Below are 20483 nucleotides of genomic sequence, written 5' to 3'. Positions count from 1 at the left end.
ATTTGATAACTTTAGTGAAAATGCCACCGTGTAGGGCTAGGGGTTTAGTATTCCTCAAATGTGCCGATGATGTAAGCCTGTGGGCATCAGCATCGGTACGGGACAACACCGTTGAGGACAGATCGATACCCTCGGGATACAGATGCACACACTTGCCGTTCTGCCTATGAAGAGGACCTCGTCAATATTGTCCATGCATAGATAAATAAAGGGTTACGCACTGAAACGCGACTCAATGCTTTTACTTCTGGCTTGGATCTTTCCCAGTAACAGTTTTGAACAACCGTTGGAAATACCACCCGCGTGATTTTAATTCGTGTGACGTTGAAGGCAGCTGAATGCTTCCTTAACATTCTGTTGGGAATCATGAATCTGTGAGACTCAAAGGTTGATGGCTTAAATTGTATTTCCTTTTAGCAAAAAAAACCCTGATACATCTTTCTACCATTCTATTTACCATACGTTTCCACATCTGTACGCGCAAAAACAAAAACATCAATACTCAGATATTGCACTGCAGTTGTCAAAATTATGTAACACAAACACGTGTCTTCCTTTTACTTCTGACTCTGCAACGAAGCCGCCAGTAAACAACCGCCATCCGTCTACTTTGCGTCGCCAACGTGCACGATCCCGCGACTTTCATTGCATGTAACGAGTTTGCACACTTCAGCCGTTTCTTAGTTCGATTTGCCGTCACGGAAAATTGGCCGGTGGCGTCCACGCATGGTGCTCTGCTTGTAGGTGGCAGCGGTGGTGGTGGTGGCTGCAGTGGTGGTGGTGGCAGCGGTGGCGGTGGTGGTGGCTGCGGTGGCAGCGGTGGTGGCAGCGGTGGTGGTGGTGGGAGCGGTGGTGGTGGTGGGAGCGGTGGTGGTGGTGGCAGCGGTGGTGGTGGTGGCAGCGGTGGTGGTGGTGGGAGCGGTGGTGGTGGTGGGAGCGGTGGTGGTGGTGGCAGCGGTGGTGGTGGTGGGAGCGGTGGTGGTGGTGGGAGCGGTGGTGGTGGTGGCAGCGGTGGTGGTGGTGGGAGCGGTGGTGGTGGTGGGAGCGGTGGTGGTGGTGGCAGCGGTGGTGGTGGTGGGAGCGGTGGTGGTGGTGGGAGCGGTGGTGGTGGTGGGAGCGGTGGTGGTGGTGGGAGCGGTGGTGGTGGTGGGAGCGGTGGTGGTGGTGGGAGCGGTGGTGGTGGTGGGAGCGGTGGTGGTAGTGGGAGCGGTGGTGGTGGTGGGAGCGGTGGTGGGAGCGGTGGTGGTGGTGGGAGCGGTGGTGGTGGTGGCTGCGGTGGCAGCGGTGGTGGTGGTGGGAGCGGTGGCAGCAGTGGCAGCGATGGCGGTGGTGGTAGTGGTGGCGGTGATGACGGCGGTGGTGGTAGTGGTGGCACCGGTGGTAGTGCTGTTGCAGCAGCGGTGGTGTTCGCAGCGGCGGCGGCATTATCCTGCATTCAGTCCCCCCGCCTCGCTCCCTCCCACTCACGCTCGGCTCGGGGCAGAGCAGCCACGCGCGTGTTATCGGAGAGACATATTTTGGACGGATTGCCAGCTCATTACCGCGTCTCATTACAGCCCCACAGGCAACGGGTTGACTCCTTAGAAATTAAATAGAATGGGCATCACACTCGTGCGTAATGAAATGTAATGGCTGGGTTTTCTGGATCAATACACCGTCCGTCCACGAGATGCATATGTCCCTGGCAATGTCTTTATTTGCCTTTGGTATCATCGTCCAGTGGAGATGTTGCTGCCACACTTAAATCCGTTGAAAGACGTCGCAATGTGCAACCTCAACGAAAGTTAGAATTGCGCGTCGGCGTGCAGGTTATGCGAGCACGAGAAGAGTAACGCAGAGTAACGCACATCACACCAGACTAGATTCCTGGTGATCTGAAAACATACCCAGATGCCAAGCAGATGGGAGTCTTCAGCTTTAATTAAGGCATTTGCGGGGACGTTGAGACATCAACGTGACGCGTGGGAGATTCCCAAGGGGTCGCGCGGCTTCTAGAAGAGCTTCCGTTGAGCCGCGAGATTGTTTGGCCGCTGTGAATGTCCAAATGATGGGCCACATTGTTGAGCTATCAATTGTGGCCAGGTCTCTTCTGAAAAACAAATGAATACCTCAGTGGCCTTTGCCTGGTAGACTGGGATGGTTTCGTTTTATTTGTATCTGTTTGTCTTTCTTGTACTTTGCACAACTATCGTGTTCATGCATTTTTGTTGTTGTTGTAACGTTCTTACCCGCCCCTACTGGATCCCTCCAATATAATTTAATATTCTTATTCTGAGCGAAGATGCTGGGCTCGCGTGCCCACACCACCGCTCGACCTTCCCAGCCCTCATCTTCCGTTCACTGCTGCTCGCCCTGCGTGCCTTGCGTGCCTTGCGTGCACCCACAAAAACAAAGATTCTCCCGTATAGCTTGTAACAGACTGTTGGGGCAAGTGCTGTTCGCTAGCGCCTATGAAGCCCGACACGGCACACGAAGGCGTGCATGGCCAGCAACCACGCCCGGCCGCCTTCGCCTCCCAAGTGGCGATGTTGACACACTACACCAGGTACTCATTTAAGGCTGAGCCGACCTAGGGGAGGCTCAGGACCGGTTCAGATAATCGTCACCGGTGCTGGCCTGAGCGGGAGTCGAACCCGGGTGGCCGGGTTCGTAGCGCGTCGCGCTAACCGCTACGCTACCGTTCCCCACGCACACGCGACCTGCAGCTACCACTCGTCACTGAGTGGTGGTGGTGGCATCATCGTGATCGGTGCTATTCTCGGTGCACTCCTACGTGCAGTGGTGAGGGCTTGCCGACAGGAGGTGCGCAGCACAGATCCAGATTGTCTTTCCGCCGTGGCCAGTGGTGGCACCAACTGAGCTCACCTTAATTTTAGAACTTTCGTGACTGCAGGAATTATTATTTGGTTCTTTCGGTTAAGTCACGTCTAAAGATAAAATAAAAAATTAAATTAAATAATAGAATACGTTCTATTATTTAATTATTTAATTCTATTATTTGATTTAATTTATTATTTTATCTTTAGACGTGACTTAACCGAAAGAACCAAATAATAATGAGCTCACCTTTTTGTGGTCGCTTGCTTGACTTGAGCGTCATTATTGTGGACATTTGGACACTCTGCTTCCGTCCCACACACGGGGCGAAGACCCCGGGGCCGGCCCAGGACACGCCGGCGGGACGATGTCGCTCGGCTGGCCATGGAAAGCCTGGGAATTCCCCAGGAAGAGCTAGAGTCTGTGTGTAGTAGTGTGTAGTGTAGTGTATATTGTATAGTAGTGTAGTACTAGAGTCAGGGAAAGGGAGGTCTGGACCGCCACTACTCAACACGCTGCCGCCGCGATCCTCACCAATACAAGCGGACTGAGAAACGAACGAAACGGGAGCATCGTAGGCATCTTTTATTAAAACCTATCGAAAACCCATTGAGATGATCACCGCTTTTCAAAGGGCCGACTCTTGTGCCCAATATTTGAATGAGCGAGTAATTGCAGAGCCTGCATATAACGGGACATCTAACTGCCTTTTAAAAATAAGACATTTTGCGTGTAACAATAGCTCGTGTACAGCTTAACTGACTCTATAGAGAGCAATGCAATTGGAAAGGGGAATTATTTTTGGCGAAAAAAAATATACTGCCTTTTGTTTTGACTCAAAAGCCCCTCTCAAAATATAACGAACAGAGTCCGCAGTGCCGAATCTTGCCTCGAGCTTCTGCAGTGATTTGCTACGTACGTAACGACGCATCAATTCGGGAATTAACAGCGATTCCCAAGCTCCCAGTGCGCGCACCAAATTGTTTGTGCCAAGGCCCAGACACACGATGCATCGGTAGCTGCACCGTGAGGCTCATGCAGCAGCAGCAGTAGCAGCAGTAGTGGTAGCTGCACATCACTTCGTCCTTTTTCGGAAATCACAAGCGAGAAATGAACGAACATTTACGTTACAGGTTATAGGATTGGGCATTTGTAGCCAGCCCTTCATCAATACAGTGCCGGGTGAATGCATCCCCACGCCGCCACGTTGTTCGTAGGGACCATACTTCACCACGCTGGTCATCGCGGGTTGATGCAGGGTGGGGGGACACCCACAACCGGTTCAAATATTACTCACCACGGATGTTAACTGTGGTGGGGAATCAAACTCGGGTGGCTGGGTTCGTAGCGCAGTGCGCTGACACCCAGTTTGAATGCCAAGTGGCCTCTCCTTCATGAACCGTGTCCCGCATATATGTTTCCCGATGTGTTCGTCACGGGATGCAAATGGAAAAAATGATGATGAATGTCAAACTAAATATTCGACCGTTTTCTTCAAGAGGTGTATCCATGCACATCTTCGCCTGGAACTATCATTGTCAGGAGGCATTACGTTCTCTCAACTGCCAGGTCATACTTCACCACATACGCACAGCTCACGGGATATATAACAAAAAAACATTACACATCGTGAGCATTCACTTGAGCGTGTGCCACCGATTTAGAGTTGTGACACGCGACGAATATCTGCCGCAGTAAGTCTTGACCATTCGCGATCTCGCGCGCGTGCGCTGTTACGAGTCTGGCCCATCACGAATTCCACGCGTTTCTCACACACGGAGTCAGCTCTCATGTAATGACACTGTTGGTGAAGGCTGTTGTGAAACTGGCTCGGACTCTAGGATGGATCCCGGAGTATCTCCCGCCCCGTGTTCTGGCTCTCTGGGTTTTTTTTGGGGGGTGGGGGGCAGTAGGGGCCCCGGTGGGAAGTGCCCTGTGGCCGTGTCGCCACGAACTGGGGGTGTGTCGCACCGCGAGGTTGCATATCGGAGATGGTGTCGAACACTCCCCTTGCTCGGCAAGAGGAGTGCTGGAGCGGAGTTCATGCTCTTGTCGATGACTGGCCATAGGACAGACGTTTCGATTTAGTCGGCGTAACCTTGAGCAAATAATATGCATTTTTAACCACGATTAGCACGCTTGGCTGCGTACGGTGCGAAAGAAGTTCGGCATACGTACACACAAGCAGGCGCATGCGATTGAATGCCCTTTATTGCATAGTGCACTAAAAAAACAAGTACATTTTTAAATTACTTATTGTGAAACAACTCGTCAAAAAACTCTACTCTGCAGGTAATTGATAATCAATACTGCATGAAGGTGAATGCGATGTTGAAATGTAATGACATCTGCCAAACTGGCAGCAGGAAGAGTATGTATGAGAAGGAAAGTGTAAGCAGTAAGGTGTGCATGGTTTGCCAGCTCCTAAATTGCTGAAACTCAACACTTTTTCCTCGTCACAGGCTATGTCCCAATTTCAAATTTCTGCCAACTCTGTTAATCTGTATCTTGGCTCGATCGAAATAAATCACGCACCATTTTTGAAATTAAAAACGTGCCATCCAAATTGTTAATGATGGGAAATGAATGAAGGAATAAATTATTAAATAGGTCTGTGGGCTTTTGAAGATGGTACCTCGAATGTACGTGCGTATTTTGAACTTCTTTCGCACCGTACGTAGCCAACCGTGCTCATCGGAGGTGCGTAAACATTTAACATTATAGAATTACAAGCGTTTAAACCCTGCGTGTTTTTTTCACCCTATTTTATCAACGAATTTAATACTTTTCTGGTTCAATATATTCTAAGATTTTAATCTACATTTTTCCTCCAGACAATGATTTATAGATTTTTTTTTAGTGAAATAAGTAAATAAATACATGTATACGTGCGCTCGTAAATAAACAAGTTACCCACGTGTTGCATCGTGCCAAATATGTCAGACAGCTTGCCCCTGTGCTGCGTAAACTACAAAGCGCTGATAATGTATTTAGTTCAACAGTTCATCGATAAGCCTGGCACTGACCGAACCAGATAGCTCAGGTCACGTCACTACACAAATGCGTCATGTCTGTTGTTGCAACGCTCGCATTGATCTCTTCCGGTTGCCACATTCGTTATCGATTGATTATTCCGTACGGCACGGGACTGACAAGCTCTAGCATTGAAGATTAACACAAACACACACAGACACACACTCACTCTCGAATGATGTTCATGTCTGCAAGTGGCGAGGATGGAAATCATTTGACTCAAACCATCATCCCTCCACGGTCGACAAAATAGGTACCACTCTGGTGGTGAAGTTCACAGTGATTGCCCTCTGGAAAGACTCTCCCCCACCATAGGAATTTGGGAATTCCCATCACTGGCTCGACAGAGCTGTGGCCAGGAGATGAGCAGCAATGTCCCCATGCTGATTTGGGCAGGAAGTCACTGACTTTTGGCGGCGATGCGAGGGCATGCTTACAGGATTTGCAGAATGTCACTTTTAAAAGTCACCGCTCACACAAAAAGCACCCCCCCCCCCAGTGGCATGGCAGAATTGTGGTTTGTTTGGTTTTCACAGCGACCGCTCGTACCCAAAGGGACAGCGCCTGTAGGCAGCTTGTGTCTGTGTGTGCAGACGTGTACACACGGACGAAGATCCACCGTTCAGCTTTGACAGCGGGGAGCGGTGGTGTAGCGGTTGGCACGCTGCTATACGAACCCGTCAAACAGAGTTCGATTACCGCTCACGGCCAACACCAGTGACGGTTATTTGAAGCGTTCCCGGGCCTCCCCTAGGTCGACTCAGACTTCAAATAAGCACCTGGTGCGATGTGTAAACATCGCCACTCGGCAGACGAGGGCTACCGGACGTGGTGATGGCCACCCACCCCACAGGTGAGCCGTGCCGGCTTTCATAGCTGCTACTCGCTAACACAACTTGCCCCAACAGTCTGTTAGGGGCTATACGGGGGGAGGGGGGGGTCTTTGTCACAGTGACACGCGGTATGCCCGATGGCTTTAGGAATTGCATTTATGATGATCATACAGAACAGAGGTGCAGTGAAAATTTCGATTTAAAGCTTTCGTGACTGCAGGGATTCATCTTCTTGGTTCTTTCGGTAAAGTCACGTAGACGCTATCGCCTCGACAGACCTGGTTTTCACCTGAGGACGGCTGCTTGCGTTGTGGCCGAAACGTCGTGAGAATGATTTTATGATGGTTTATTTTTATTATTTTATTACTTCCCTTCTACGTGACTTTACCGAAAGAACCAAGAAGAAGAGGTGCAATGGTTTAGTCCGGCTCTCTATTCAGTGCACTCTCAAGTATTCATGTTTTTGGGGGGAAGGTGGTGGGTCGCGATTTGAATACCGTCCTCTCTTTTTTAATGCGTTACAAAATAGCGGCCACTAGTGGCTGAAGTGGTCAGGTAAGCCCCGTTTTGTACGTATGTTGAACGTCTTTCGCACCGTACGTAAGCCGAGTGGGACGCCAGAACAACCTCAACCGGCTCCTCTCGATCCGGAGGAGCAGCGGTTCGACTCTGAGGCTCTCCCTGGATTACCGAGCTCCTCACCCAATCACGGAGAGTGAGGCCCGGCAACCCCGCGGACAAGCCTCATTTCGGCCCCTTGTACCCACGCTCTCATCCGTTCGGTCATTATACGATGCTACTACAGTGGCGCGATGGTCGATGCACATAGATGGACTCGCAATCCAGGGGTCGTCGGTTAAAATTCGATCTCTCGCACGGCAGTTGGAACGGCGCCTCTGGCACTATCCACCGCGAGCGGTATGAATGGGTGCATGGCAGTCCAGCGAGTGGCAGGTCGCGTTTGCTGGGGGTAAAGTGTTGGGCATATTCAACACCCACCTCTTCCGAGATGTCTGACCAGCATCGAAAGAGGAGGTCAACTATCATCTAATGGGACTCCTTTTCGTGGCGGTCCTTCCACCAGCAGTGGCATCAGCAAGAAATTGCAGGGCTGCGTCTTTGCCCGATGTTACTTGCTTTGTTGCTTAGGCCGAGGTCCATGCATTGACTGTTCACATGCACTGCTTCCAAGACTCTAAATCGTATGAAACACGCGACAACACAAAGTGATTGCCACTTCTCGCTGTGTGGCTGCGGTGTTGGGTTACAGCAGGAGTGTCGTTAGGTGAACGCAAGGGGTCATACGAATTGCTCATGGAATTGTGACATTTGTGAATTAATATTTCAGATGGGCCCTTTGTAGAGACGCTCAATATCACGATTCTAGTCAAACACATTTTCTAATTCCTCTTTTATTAAGAAAGGAAGGCTTAGAATTGGCATACGAGAGGAAATTTTCAACAAGAGTGAGAAAATCGCGCTGAAATTAATTATTATAAATGAATATTATATCCTAAGGGTTTATTCGCTTTCTTACATGATTGTATGCTCACCGCATATCGCTTAAATTTTTTTAAATTGGATGTTCTTTAACCTTCTCAATTAACAAGTACGTCATTTTAATTTGCTCGCACTCAAATGAACGCCAGCCGGGTTTTGCACGAATTCACGGTTCGGCACTTTTAAAAGAGCCACAATCAAACACGTCCCTCCGCTCCGCTCATTTCATTTCGGGGAAAAAAAGTTACCTTGCGTGCGCTGTGGGCTTCCGCGCGCAGATGAACAACCTTCAGAGATCACGAACAAGGAGCAGGCAGACTTAAAAAAAAAACATCTGTGGCATTGTTCGCTCGGGGCAGTTACAGCCGCGCAAAACAACAGGACGATTCTTCTAAGTTGTTCTCTGAATTGCCTTCGATGAAACTCCGTTGGGTTTTTTTCTTCTTAAATATTTTTGCAAAAACTAAATGTGTGCGCGGTTTATGGTTACGTTCGATGCAAGGTACGTAGGGAGCGAGACATTCATAACAACTGCCATTGTCTGTAATTATCGCAATCGTCAGCGATGGTCAATGCACAGCTGGACAAAGGCCTCGCCAGGCTGCTGTCGCCATCACCTCTCGTGGTCACGCGAAGCGCAACAACCCGTGGAGAGGTCTGCACGCGAGCGAATTTCATGGCTCCATCTCTACGGTAGGCGTAGTCCTCCCTCTCGACCACTTGCTATTGTCCTGCCCAAGCCCACTTCCGATGATGTCTCTGACTTGCATGCGCTTCTCTATCCTCACGTCCACGATATGCTTACTTGTCCAGTTTTTTTGCCTTTTGTGTGCAACCGCAAAGACACTTTAACTCGGAAACATCATCACAGCAGAATATGTTTTGGGCTGTTTCTAAACAGCTGTACAGTAATTCAACGTTTCGCGATATGATTTGGGTTTGTGATGTCAATTGGAATTTGTCAGTGACCAAACCGCGTGACATCTATCCAGACGACGAGGACTTGCCGAGTGTTGTCGATGGGACTGCGAGGTGCTCACGGCAGATGGCATCACTGAGGGCACTCCTCGTATTTGTGGGTTTTCTCCGGTCACTCGCGCGTGACGCCGGACACTCGTTAGTGGCATTGATTAAACATCCCAGTGCCGGCAGGACCCTCTTAACGCACACAGTCTCGAGACTCATTGAGGCTTCCTCTGTCAACAACAAATAGCAAATATTACACAGTGACGGCATGTTTAGTGGTTTATGAAATTTAAAAGAAAACATTATTCCTTGACACACTGAGCAGGGAATTAAAGCTTACGTTAATAATCTATTTAACAAAAAGGCACAACACTCGATTTGTGGCGAATGAGGGACAGAACTTTTTTTTTTCTCCCGAAGCAAATTTAAGAAGACCACCGTCGAATCTTCAAGAGTCAAGAGCGCACCAATTAAATTGCAATTCTTTTGGACTTTACGGTTCAATGGAAAGTGCCGAGGCCCAAATGAGGCAACCAACATACGCCGCAATGAAACTTAAATGTGGGGTGGGGGCGAGGGGGGGACTGCGTTGTGCAATTCACAAGAACCCACGCAGAGCCTCAAGAGCACACTTGCTCCTGTCATTGTCTCGGACACAATGGACTGCTAAACCGAATTTTCCAATAGAAATTTGACAGAACCCGCTTTGTAGTCGGAAGAAAGAAAATGTTGTAAAAAAACACAACAACAACGCAGCTAGCCACCTGGAAACCAACCGTTTGATCTGACCCACCGCCTGTTAACGTGAGAAAACGCGTGAGTGCACCCCAAAGCCACGTGACATGTTGTTATTTTCACGGTTATGACACAAATTTAAATACAATTGTATACCGTAATCTCTTCCAGGATGGCTGGCCAGCTTGGACACGTGGGCCGGAGGCTCTTTCTCCAGCAGGGCCGTGAGGAAGCAATTGCAGGGCTGTACCTTTACCGCGTAATGTGGGAATCAATATGTAAGTCGTATGTTGGCTGGTTTCAGGTAGACCCTGCAAGGTCCATATGTACATTGTGTAATCATAATATATTCTACAGCAAGCATAATAATAATAATGATGATGATGATAAATAATTTCAGCAAATTCACCGCTACTTGAGTGCGGTCGCACTCAAGAGGCCCCTCCCTCCCCTACCCACCCAGCCCCTCCCCACCCAGCCCTACCCTCCCCATCAGCCCCTTCCCACCCAGCCCTACCCTCCCCATCAGCCCCTTCCCACCCAGCCCCTCCCTCCACACCCAGCCCCTCCCTGCACGACGGACGGACACAATAATCCCCTGTGGGCTGGTGTAACCAATATAAAAATTGTACATGTACGACTAAGCTCAGAGGGAGCTATCAAGCGTTCAACCCATGCTCTGGTAAAAAAAAAGAAAACATCTTCAAAATGTGTGCAGAGCATTAATAATGCAGGCAAATACACAGAGGGATTGTTAAGGCGTCGTGTTTTGAAAGGACGTCTTGATCCTCATATCTATTCATCTGATATACTTGCCACGGTCCGAGATTAGCTCGTGTGCGGACAATCTTTGCGCTAACTGCTATTTGGCCTCCAGAATGACAATTATTCAAGTATTTGTTTATCTATTATATTCACAATGTGAACAGTTGATGTACGAGGTGAAGAGAGGCGAATGGCTCAGGTTAGTCTCCGTGTTTAAATAGAAGAACGATTGAGGCGTTATTCCACGAAGGAGGAATTACATTTCAATCTGTAACATTTGCTAAGCAGGTGCCTTCGTTTGCCTGGTGATAGCATGGCAGCCAAAGGAGGAAAACGTCCGATGCAGTACAACCCCCGGGGAGATGGAGCAATGGGATTAGCTCGTGTACAGCGGTGGCATGGATTGTGGAATCGGTTGACCATGACGGATGGCAACAGATCGGAGAAGTTATCGCGTGCGGCACTCAATAATTAACAGCCGGTGAAAGCGGCATTTTAATCACAATCAGTGCAGGAAAGTCGTATATATAAATACGTCCACGGAAATTAGAGGGATCGTTTGTGTAAACATATATATCTCTTTCATAATTACGTTATACATTTTCCTCTTGATATGCAAATTATTTTGTCAAGGCGCTCTTCTTCCCCCCCCTCCAATCCAGCTTAAATATACGCTCCAAGCTTGGTGGTGTTTCATTCTTCACCTGAGGACGGCTGCTTGCGTTGTGGCCGAAACGTCGTGAGAATTATTTTATTATGTTTTATTTTTATTATTTTATTACTTCCCTTCTACGTGACTTTACCGAAAGAACCAAGAAGATACGTTATACATATTTATTATACATAAATTGTTCATTATCAGTTGACGACATAACAATGTTTTCAAACTAAATCACCATATCAAAACGCACGTTTCATATGTAATGCGCGTCCGTCGACACGCGCATTTTTCTTGCCTCCCAGCGACACAAAAGTGCATTCTTGTCACCGAATGTCAACTTTGCGCGAGAACACCGCGTCCCCCTGCCCATGATTGATCGCGCCGAACGCGGGCTGCGGCGGAAAAACACTTTTTTTTTTAAATAAACGACGACCAAAATACTCCGCGGCGTTGAATCGTCATCATCGTCATCATTAGTCGTATTATATTATTTCTGTTTTGCTTCCTCCTGTGATCGTCGACTCACACGCAATCGCACTCTCGTGAGCGAGGTCTCATTATAGCCTCGGCCACCGCTTTGGAATCGTCGACTGTAAATGTCGCCATGGGCAGAGCAGCTCATCCTTGCAGCCAATTCATGGTCGGACGAGTGGATTTAGAAGGGACGATGCCGAGGGTGGACCTTGGGACCAACACCACACCTGCTGTCATGGGAACAAAAAATAGAGAAGTCGTTCTTATTAAAACAAAAGATGAACTCCCTCTTAAAATTAATGTAGCTGCCACATTCCTGGCACCCCTGCCGGGTTTGAATCATGAAAGTGTGTGCCATCTATCTAATTTATATTCTTCGCCGGCGTACGATGGGTGGAGAATGCATGCAACAAAATAATACCCTCCCCTTCCACACGAGTGCAAGCTGTTGTGCTTTTGAACCGAAGGTAACGATATTGCATGCGACGTGGAAACTTGCAACGTGACCAGGCGACATACTTTTCTTTTATTAATGGCGAATTCCAAAACACAAATTTACAGCCCGTTGTCAGGCCACCGCTGGGTGAGGGCCTCTCCTCGACGTGTCGGTCATGAGGAGGGAGGGGCGGGGGGTTGCCATACTTCATTACATCGGTCAGCACCGGTTTGTTGAAGGTGAATGGCCCGCCAGCTGTTAAGATGCTGTCCGTGGCTGGGAATCACACATAGGGAGCCCTGGTGGCGAGATGCTAATTACCTCGCCCGGTATAAAGCAGATCGTAGGTTCGATCCCGATCCCGACGCCTGTATATTTGGAGTTTGCATGTTCTCCCCGTGGTCGCGTGGATATTTCTCCAGGTCCTCCAGTTTTCCCTCCACATTTTGAATCAACACGCGTTTGGAGTATTCGGTTGCTATACATTTCCGCATGATAAGTCGTTTCGTTGAGCCGTCATATGTGGCTTCTGATAAATAGCTATAGAGCTCAGTGGGCCTTACCTGGTACAAAATAATGTTTTAGGGTCACCTGGTTCATAGCGTAGTGCGCTGACCACTGACCCTCCGCTCCAAACTTCCATGACAAAATCCTGCATGGGAATTCACTCCGTGTCACTTGGGGAGTCTTGCGGCAACGGCGTTTCCTGGTGAGGCTCTGTTTTCCCAAGAGCCTCTCGCATCAACACGAAAGCCCCACTTAAGGAGGAGCGTGAATGCAAGGCAGCTGGCAATGGCGAGGTTCCCCAGGTGTGTGCTGTCACGTCCTGTTCATCAATTGATGTTCGTGTGCAACAAGCTCCTCCTTTAAACCTCCACCCCGACTTTAAAATAATCCAGTGCAATTTTGTTTTTATACTGTTGTAGTGATACACACCATAGGTGACTCAGGAAACATAATCACATTAGAGATAATACGATGACTTTAATGGGTACAAATGATACGTCTCAGAATAATCTTAAATGAAGTATAGACTTACGTGCGGATTGCATCTTTTACCAATATGAACGTCATGCCATATTTATTATATGCACACATATTGTCCACGTTCATCATCAGCAACAGCCATCGGCTAACCACTGCTGAACGAAGCCCTCATGTGGACTCCATCGTTCACAGTCCTGGGATGCGACGGTATATTTATGCCGGTGCTTGAACGTATCCCATTGCTCCATCTCTGCCGTGGTAATCGTCTCGCGCGTATGCCTTCCTTTGACTGCCATTCCATGACCAGTCTGGCGAGAGGGCGCCACCGTGGCGAGATGTTAACTACCTTGCCTGGTCTACAGGAGGTCGCGGGTTCGATTTCGACCGTGACGCCTGCTGCTGTATATTTGGAGTTTGCATGTTCACTCCCAGTTGTCACGTGCATTTTTCTCCGGGTCCTCCGGGTTTTCCCTCCACCGTGAGGATCAACATCACGCGCTTAGAGTATTTGGCTGCTATAAGTTCCCACGTGATGATAATCCACTTTGCCGGGCTATCATTTGTGGCCAGGTCGCTTATGAAAAAGAGATATATAGCTCAGTGGGCCTTACCTGGTAAAATAAATATAAGCCATGCTGTATATTTCCCAAGCCCATCTACTTTCCTTTTATGTATAGCAACCGAGAAAGACACCACCCTGCTGTCATTATAAATGTAGCGGTGACCGTACAATGACATTTTGTGCGTAATTATTTACCGCTTTTCAAATGTTTTAAAGTTTTCCACAGCGATCTAAAAAAAAAACACCACCACGTCTCATTTTGCCCTCTCAGTGAACTACAGCTGAAGTCTCCCGCGCCTCCAATTAGCACAGTTGGCTACGTGCATACAACTGTCCTCTTTGTAATCCGCATTTGCCTTTCAAAACGTCCGAGATTATCACTGCATTGCTCATCCTCACACTGATGTTGAGCACTGTTTGGCGTGAACATTGCTCGCTACCGTGCCCACTTACACAGGTGTTTCATCGATGACGCAAAAATAAAAAACTTGTCAGGCACAAGCCGAGTGATGATGCAAGCGGATCTTCTGCTGCAGCACGCAATCATTGTTTGCCACGAGCCAGAAGCCCTTCCAATTGTGTGGCTGGTGAGGAAAGGGTAAGTATATTTCAGGATGTGCATCGGTAAAGCAATCACGTTAGGAAAGTCCCTGCTCTCAGCAGCATCAATCAGAGCGGCAGATACGCTTCGTGCTATAAATCGATTAGCATTACAAATGTATAAAAATGTTTGCTCGGAAACTTTTGAATTATGTGTATCGTCTCGATGATGGCAGATTAATGAAACCAATGATCACGTTAAACTTTTTCTTTTTACATTTTAATTGAAGGACCAGTTTCTTCCTCTTACGTTAATGCCCTAATTGAAATTGTCTTCTCTATCCAGCCGTATTAATCAGCTAGCATTACTTCTGTAGTGAGTGCTGTACGGAAACAAATTCCCTCCGTTCTTGCGACGATTTACTGTTTTCAAAAGTAATCAGTGTGCGTGTTTCATGTTGCCGTTCTTTTCTCAAAACTAGATGAGCCCCGTCTTGTCAGAGAGATGTGTGTGTGTGTGTTTTTAAATCCTTTATATTAAGTTCACTTGCTTGCTTGCTTGCGCGCTTACGACCGTGCAAATCTTTCGGTCGTTTTTTAACTCACTTCCCGTTATCCAATCGAGCTGACATTTTGCACACAGACTCGTTGTGCGTGACAATTTATTTTCGTGAATTTTTTTTCCAAAATGTTACACTTTTTAGGAAAAAAAAATTATATTTAATTACCAATTGCTTAATGGTGGCAGGCAATCATCTGACCCATAGGTGGCAGCCATCTCAAGCCAGAGGACGAGAGGACTCTAGCCGCCACGCATATAAAGGATTTATAGTGAAAAACTTTGTTTTTACGGGTTAATTTTTTACACCCCTAGTATCTGAGCACAGGACAGTAGAAGGTCCATAATGCAGAGCGTCAGCACCAGAGAGAGCCGACCAAAGTGTGGCACGGATGAGGACCAAGACGTGCAATGGATTGGAAAAGTTACGGGATCGTGAGAAAAAGAGAGGATGGGAGAGAGTTCCAGAAAACAGAAAGGGAGCGCTACTAATTACCGCACAGCTGGTATGAATTAGCACAAGACGGAAATATGTGGAGAAAGTCGATTGCCAAGCATCAGCGACGCCCCCCCCCCCCATAACCCTTATTGTTTCAGAATGATGGTGATGATGATGGATGGGATAGCAAGTTGGGGAACGAGACAGTGGGAGTCGTTCCACGGCCGAGGAGTGCAATGAAAGATAAGGGAGATAAATGTTGTGTCCTGCAACATTGCAGTGGAGCACTGTGAGGATGAGAGAAAGAAGGAGGTGAGTGCCAAATGTAAAAACAATAAAACTGTAAATATGAAATAGCACGATGTAACACAATTTTTGTTCCTGGGTACTAAGTGTTATTTCCTAATTGTTTATGCCTAAAAAGTACAGAAAGTGGCTATTATTCCCCACGAACTTTGCTTTTGTGTACCAGCACAGTGATATTTTGAAATTGACCAATTTTCTATGAGAAAACGGTGCGAATTTGTGTCTTTTCGTTCACATAAGGTAAAAAAAAACATCATTATGAATCTAAATTAGCAGGTATTTATACTAAAGTAATACAAAAATTATGCTGGATGCAATTACCAGCGAAACGTCGTACTACTCAAATCGTAAATGTTGTGGATTTACTCTCCAACACACCGGTGGGCTGAAGTAGTAAACCAATTGGCGCGTTCTGTTCACGTGACAAATCTCACTGGCTGTGTCGGGTGGTGGAGCGTTACGACACATTTACACTTTCGCGATCTAACCCAAAAACCTTTATTATGAATATTATTGGTCGCGAAAGCCTGCTTCGTGTTAAAAAAACGAGTGTTTTTGTCGCCACTTCAATTAAACGTAAATATTTTACTCTTGAGTCAAATTGAGTGCGCAACCGATTGAACGCCATCGATTAATTTAATTTACTTATTTGTGCAGCATGCACGTGACCGGCCCCGAGAGACCATCGTCTCGCCGCACTTGAGAATCCCGACATTAACGAGGCGCGAGCGTGCGCGCCTCTTCCCGAATGCAGATCTGCACTTTGACACATGGGAGTCATCGAGCCACATTTGGCAAGCCGCTCGATTGCTACGTTGGCAGAAGTTTTGGCACCGGTGCGACCACCGTGACCTCTGCCATCACCCGCCCCCCCCGCCAACCCCCCCCCCCATGTGTGTGTTCAACGCGGTGCGAAGATGGCTGCTGACAACCACCTTTGGGCGAAACGTGACACCCACGCGTCTGCTACTTGTGGTCTAACAAAGTGTAAATTGTCGATGTTCCTGCATCGTTTCTCTTATGCGTTCGTCGTATCGCAGTATCGTGCGCTTGTTTGGTTTATATAAGACGGCAGGACAATGGAGAGAAAAATGTCATCGTAATTCTTGTTCTGAATGTTTTTTTGTTCCTTCTGCGTTTATTAAGTATGTGTAATTGTTTGCTGTTTATTGAATGTTGAAACGGGCGAACGGGTTTAACATTCAATAAATAATGATTATAGTTATATTATTACATCGCAAGAACTTTAATAATGGGCGGCAGCTTGGGTGACCTTCATTCAGCAGTGGATTGACCATTGCTGATGATGACGATGATGATGAGATTACAGGCTATAGAAATAACTCGGTATTCTATTCTTGTCAGCAGTTATCATCAATGGCGACGTTAACCTGCACGGACCAGAGCAGTGAAGTATGGTCAAACTACCCCGATGACTGGCAGTGTGGGGAGGCCTTCACTAAACTAGAGCTAGATTGGCAAGTTCTCAATATTATTATGATCATCATAATGGCATACACTCAAATATAAAATCACTCCTTTGGCAATTTTCACTGATTCCAAATAAGTTTGTGTCGGCTGTTGTTGTTGTTGGAAAATCCAAATTAAAAATTCCCAAGTGCTGTGTGAAAGCCCAACACAGGAGTAACATGGTTATAAAAGTACTCTATATTGCAACACATGAGCTTGGATTAACAAATGGGCAGCATATGGCGTGTGACCAAATTACAAGGTAATTCAATTCATGATGCAGAAGAAAACTACACTGCACAATGAGCCAAATGATCAATCAACTTTATCTCTCTCTCTATATATATCACACGCAAAGGAAACGTGCAAGCTTAATAAATGTGGTGTTGTAAAAATGTGTATGAGTGTTCCTTACTTCTTTGCCAGTTATAATTTACAGCGATTCTGTACTCGCACGGAGTCTCAAGACGCATTTATATTCAGGGCTTTGCTACATCGGGATGCTCGATCAATTTACACCAATGGGCGTTTGGCATCACGCGGTAGGAAATTCGAGTGCCCGGAGAAAACTCACACTTGCGAAGAGGTGTACCGCTCAAAGCTCCGCACAGATAGGTTCAAGAATCCATGACTGTAATATCATCTCGTGAGATAAAAAAAAGTACAATGCGAAACTTCACACGCGGTAACATCTCAGCATTAAGCAGATGTTGACTATTTTAAAAAAAATGGATGTAAACTCTTGCGTTCGCGACCTTTTAACTACGCCTTGCCGCGAAGTTGTTACATGCCAGGTGAATTGTTTCCCTTCCTGTTGCCCTCTGGTGACACGTCAGAGCAGCTCACAGGAGGAGGGACGCAGGGCCCGTGAATGCCAGATCACCGTCTTCCTAATTGGTGATGAAAAAAAACAGTCAGCGTTGTCGAACCTTGGCTTTCCACGAAGGCATCGGCGGTGTGGGATCGTCAGGTGTGGGATCGTCAGGAGTGGAGACGTCAGTTGTGGGATCGTCAGTTATGGGATCGTCAGCTGTGGGATTGTCAGGTGTGGAGTCGTCAGGAGTGGGAACGTCACGTGCCTCGCGTTCAGACGCATGCTTACTTTAAAAACAGTCGACGATTTCTGCCACTTATTCGGTTGATTAACTAATGAACTCACTCACTGATCCACGTTCTACCTCTCTATCTCGCACACAATGGGGGTCCATTCAATTTCCCACAATTTTCGAAACTTTCTCATTGAAGATGCCCAACGTGACCAATTAGCTTCCAGAATATGATTGAGCCATTTCCCAAAAAGTTGTTATTTTCCTTCTGTAGGCTATAGAGAGATGTAAATACCATCAAACTTAAAAAAATACACTTTTCTTTCTCATGTGTAAAATTAATTCGCTTTTTCTCATTTACAAAAACAAAATACAAATTTCCCCCGTGTAGCCTTAACATCCTTTTGGGGCAAGTGCTGTTAGCGAGCACCTATGAAAGCCGGCACGTCACACGAGGGGGTGGGTGGCCAGCACCACGCCCGGCTGCCTTTCTCTTCCGAGGTACTCATTTTGAGGTTGAGTCGACCTAGGGGAGGCCCAGGACCGGTTCAGATAATCGTCACTGGTGTTGGCCGTGAGCGGCAATCGAACTCGGATCGCTGTGTTCGTAGCGCAGCGCGCTAACCGCTAACTGCTCATATATATACACACACACATAGATACGTGTGTGTGTATATATACACACACACATAGATACGTGCTGGAGTTCCGCCAGATTTCCCGTCAGCGCCTGCAGGATCTACAACTCTGAGTGAGCATTTTCCAGAAAGAGAATCCAAGGAATTGGCCACAGTTGGTCATCGAATAAATGGGCTAGGTTATTAGGCCAAACGTCCTATAAGCAAAGCCACTCCGTGGATTATAGCGGCGAATTTATTGTATTCAGCGGGAATGTCCGACCCTGCATGCTTTAGGTGGTGGGGGTGGGGGGGGGGTTATTTATTTTTAGCGCAGAGGCAGAGGGAAGAGGCATCCCCATGTTTCATCCCGTGCTCAGAAAACACCGCCTGACGCCATCTGACTCAAACGAAAACGTCTGGAACGGCGATGACCGCAGAGGGAGGCTTCTTGAGAGAGGAGCAGGCAGTGACTTGAGCGGTTTAATTGGCACCGTTTGTTTTTCAAGTCGCCCGCGTGAATTTCCATGAAATATTTGCGCAGCGCAACGATTAGTGAGGCGTCTTGGTGGTGGAATTGCGTGGCGACCTTCAGTCTTAGCGTGTTGTCATTGTCTCTAATGGGTGTCGCGGGCGTCGTCTGTTCATCACTCCCAAGTATGACTGTCTTCATAGGCCACGCATGTATTGGTCACGAAGCGAATGAAAGGCGCCTCGAGTGCGGGAATTGTGACAGCGCTTTTGGAGACATTGTGAAGTGGATTTGTGACAAATGCAGCGATGCTGATCGATAACTCAAATCTATAATTGGCGGGATAACCCAACGCAACAAAACAATTAGTGCAGGCCGGGGGAAAAAAAAACCCCGAATAGATTTAACAACGCACACGTGTGTGCATTGTGTGCAAAACATGTCCACGCGTTCAGTTACTCGTGACGATTCCATTGCCACCGGCAAGCGGGTGTCTGCAAGATAACGATGGTTTCACACTCAACGCGTCGTCTAAAAACACGGATTCACAACAAAACCGAAACCGCCGGTTGAACGAGCAGCGACACCACCCCCCGAGAGAGACACCAACCGTCACGCAGAGCGCGCGCAGGGAAGTTGAGTGGCTGCGGGGCAGAGACGCGAACTGCGATGACGGACGGGGAGGCGAGTGGCTCAGTCACACGCACCACCCCCAACTTCGCGGCCAAGTCGACAAACTGAGCCGAGTTCCCCCCCCCCCCCAGGCCGCGAACGGCGGGCTGACCAACGTGGCTATTGCAGTTCGGTCGTGCCGGTCACTGCCGTGGAGGTTATTGCCCCCTTGCGTCCCCATCCGCCCCGTGTTTACTGCGCACAGATGCGCTCGTGTGATGCCTTCCAATTATCAGCAGCATCATCAGCAGCAGCAGCAGCATCATCAGCCACTGTTGGGACGGAGGGGAAGCTTGGGCTTGTGCGTGAAAATGCAGCAAAGACTGTGGGCGCGACGCACATTTGCTCAGCCTGGTGCGGGCAAATGTGTGTGTGTGTGGGTAAGTGTGTGTGTGTGTGCAAGTGTGTGTGTGGGTAAGTGTGTGTGTGTGTGGGCAAGTGTGTGTGTGAGGGTAAGTGTGTGTGTGAGTAAGTGTATGTGTGTGGGCGGGTAAGTGTGTGTGTGTGTGTGCTGGTCTGTCGGTATATGCAGGTTTGGGGTGGTTGGTATATATGTGTGTGTACCTTGATGGGGTGGTATGTGTGTGCGTGTG

The 20483-nt window shown here is 47.9% G+C and overlaps 1 long non-coding RNA gene across 1 annotated transcript in view; it reads left to right on the top strand.

The window, feature by feature from the left end:
• LOC144931477 (uncharacterized) overlaps window positions 1-17077 on the top strand; it is a 32493-nt gene extending 15416 nt beyond the window's left edge. The window contains exons 2-3 of the long non-coding RNA XR_013636572.1: window positions 15466-15619; window positions 16979-17077. This is a non-coding gene — a long non-coding RNA (uncharacterized LOC144931477). The remainder of the gene's footprint in view (window positions 1-15465; window positions 15620-16978) is intronic.
• The last annotated feature ends 3406 nt before the right edge of the window (window positions 17078-20483 follow it).

Source organism: Lampetra fluviatilis, chromosome 4, assembly GCF_964198595.1.
Source record: "Lampetra fluviatilis chromosome 4, kcLamFluv1.1, whole genome shotgun sequence".
Lineage (NCBI taxonomy): Eukaryota > Metazoa > Chordata > Hyperoartia > Petromyzontiformes > Petromyzontidae > Lampetra > Lampetra fluviatilis.
This window is presented reverse-complemented; position numbering and strand designations above follow the sequence as displayed.